Source organism: Glycine soja, chromosome 2, assembly GCF_004193775.1.
Source record: "Glycine soja cultivar W05 chromosome 2, ASM419377v2, whole genome shotgun sequence".
In the NCBI taxonomy this organism is placed as follows: domain Eukaryota; kingdom Viridiplantae; phylum Streptophyta; class Magnoliopsida; order Fabales; family Fabaceae; genus Glycine; species Glycine soja.
The window spans coordinates 25531933-25535368 of NC_041003.1; positions in this window are offsets into that span (position 1 = coordinate 25531933).

Genomic DNA, 3436 nt, shown 5'->3' on the forward strand with positions numbered 1-3436 from the left:
TCAAGTCACCTTCCAAATAATGGATATTAACCCCCCCTACAGCTGTCTGTTGGGGCACCCGTGGATCGACTCAGTGGGAGTTGTGCCCTCTACACTCCACCAAAAGTTGAAATTCGTAGTGGAGGGGCATTTGGTCATCGTGTCAGGCGAGGAAGACATCTTGGTGAGCTGCCCATCCTCTATGCCTTATGTAGAAGCCGCAGAAGAATCGTTAGAAACCGCTTTCCAGTCTTTTGAGGTGGTCAGCATTTCCTCCGTGGACTCCTTCTCTGGGCAGCCTTGCCTGTCCGATGCAGCAATAATGATGGCCCGAGTTATGTTGGGGAACGGTTACGAACCCGGAATGGGTTTAGGCAAAGACAACGGCGGCATAACTAGCTTGATAAATGCCAAAGGAAATCGTGGGAAGTATGGTTTAGGCTATAAACCCACTCAGGCAGATATAAAGAGAAGCATCGTGGGAAGAAAGAGCGGTGGTCAAAGCTCACGGTTGAGGCAAGAAAGTGAAGGAAGCCCGCCCTGCCACATAAGTAGAAGCTTTATAAGTGCGGGTCTGGGAGACAAAGGTCAAGTGGTCGCGATATGCGAAGATGATGTTCCGAGTACATTGGATTTGGTACGACTATGCCCTCCTGATTTCCAGCTGGGAAATTGGCGAGTGGAGGAACGCCCCGGCATTTACGCAACGATCATAATGTAAACCTTTACGGTTTTAAAAGCTCTATAGTTGGGCCTAGGCTTTAGAGTTTTTCTTTTGTTAAGGCTTTGTGTCTTTTGTTTTTGAATTTATAATACAAGGATCTTTCTTCATCTGTTCCTACGTCTCTACCCATTCTCATTCATTTGCATGTTTACTTCTTTATTTCTGAAATGGCAGATCCGATGACGAGTCCCCCAAAGGTACTAATACCTGGGACCCGCTTATCAACTTCAAGCAAGAAACGAATCAAACGGAAGATGAAGGGAACGAGGATGTGGGACTTCCCCCAGAATTAGAAAGGATGGTCGCCCATGAGGACCAAGAAATGGGGCCTCATCAAGAAGAGACAGAACTGGTAGACTTGGGAATTGGCAGTTGAAAAAGAGAAGTAAAGATAGGCACAGGTATTACCGCACCTATCCGTGAAGAATTAATAATCCTGCTAAGAGACTACCAAGACATCTTTGCTTGGTCATACCAAGATATGCCCGGTTTGAGTTCTGACATTGTACAGCACCGATTACCTCTAAATCCCGAGTGTCCCCCGGTAAAGCAGAAACTGAGAAGGATGAAGCCCGAAACATCCTTGAAGATAAAAGAAGAAGTGAAGAAGCAATTTGACGCTGGATTTCTGGCCATCGCTCGGTATCCAGAATGGGTTGCCAACATCGTACCAGTCCCTAAGAAAGATGGGAAAGTACGAATGTGTGTGGATTATCGGGACTTGAATCGGGCCAGTCCCAAGGACAATTTTCCTTTACCACACATCGATATCCTCGTAGATAACACGGCCAATTTCGCTTTATTTTCCTTCATGGGCGGTTTCTCCGGTTACAATCAGATAAAGATGGCGCCCGAGGATATGGAAAAGACTACTTTCGTCACCCTGTGGGGGACGTTCTGTTACAAGGTGATGTCCTTTGGACTCAAGAATGTCGGGGCAACTTATCAATGGGCCATGGTAGCTTTGTTCCATGATATGATGCATCAAGAGATCGAGGTCTACGTGGACGACATAATTGCTAAATCTAAATCTGAGGAAGAACACCTTGTCAACCTGCGGAAGTTGTTCGAAAGGCTTAAGAAATATCAATTAAGGTTGAACCCCGCCAAGTGTACTTTTGGGGTCAAATCAGGGAAATTGCTTGGTTTCATTGTAAGCCAGAAAGGGATAGAGGTAGACCCCGAAAAGGTGAAGGCTATCCTTGAGATGCCGGAACCACGTACTGAGAGGCAAGTCCGAGGTTTCCTGGGACGCTTGAATTATATTGCCACATTTATATCGCAGCTCACCGCCATTTGTGAGCCGTTGTTCAAACTCTTACGCAAAAACCAAATTGATCGTTGGAATGAGAATTGCCAAGAGGCTTTTGGAAGGATCAAGAAGTGCCTTATGAATCCTCCCGTGCTTATGCCACCAGTACCTGGAAGGCCTCTCATTTTGTACATGACAATCTTGGACGAGTCAATGGGGTGTATGCTGGGGCAACATGACAAATCTGGGAAGAAAGAGCGCGCTGTTTACTACCTAAGTAAGAAGTTCACAACCTGTGAAATGAACTACTCCTTGCTCGAAAGAACGTGTTGTGCTTTAGTATGGGCATCCCATCGTCTAAGGCAGTACATGCTGAGCCATACTACCTGGTTTATATCCAAGATGGACCCGGTTAAGTACATCTTTGAAAAGCCAGCTCTCACGGGACGAATCGCCCGGTGGCAAGTCCTGCTATCCGAGTTTGATATAGTCTACGTCACCTAAAAGGCGATAAAAGGAAGCGCCTTAGCAGATTATTTGGCTCAACAGCCTCTTAACGACTATCAGCCCATGCATCCTGAATTCCCTGATGAGGACATCATGGCCTTGTTTGAGAAAAAATTGGACGAAGATCAGGACAAATGGACCGTATGGTTTGACGGAGCATCAAACATTCTAGGCCATGGCGTTGGGGCAGTATTGGTCTCTCCGGACAATCAATGTGTACCCTTCACAGCCAGGCTAGGATTCGACTGCACCAACAACATGGCCGAATATGAAGCATGTGCCCTAGCCGTCCAGGCAGCGATTGACTTCAATGTCAAACTACTCAAGGTGTACGGCGACTCGACATTGGTAATCCATCAGCTGAGAGGGGAATGGGAAACTAGAGATCCCAAGCTGATACCCTACAAAGCCTATATCAAGGAATTGGCTAAAACCTTCGATGAGATCTCCTTCCATCATGTTCCCCGCGAGGAAAATCAAATGGCGGATGCACTTGCTACTTTGGCGTCTATGTTCCAGCTAACGCCGCACGGGGATCTACCCTACATTGAATTTTGGTGTCGTGGCAAACCCGCGCATTGTTGCCAAGTAGAAGAGGAACGGGACGGAAAGCCTTGGTATTTCGACATCAAGCGATATGTCGTAAGCAAAGAATACCCGCCAGAGATTGCCGACAATGATAAGAGGACATTGAGAAGGTTGGCAGCCGATTTCTTCATGAGCGGAAGCATACTGTATAAGAGAAATCACGACATGACACTCCTGCGGTGTGTGGATGCCAGGGAGGCAAATCACATGATCGAGTAAGTCCATGAGGGCTCGTTTGGAACGCATGCCAACGGGCATGCTATGGCCAGGAAGATCCTAAGAGCAGGTTATTACTGGCTTACCATGGAAAGTGATTGTTGTGTCCATGTAAGGAAATGCCACAAATGTCAATGCTCTACCACATCCTCTGAATGTCATGTCCGCCC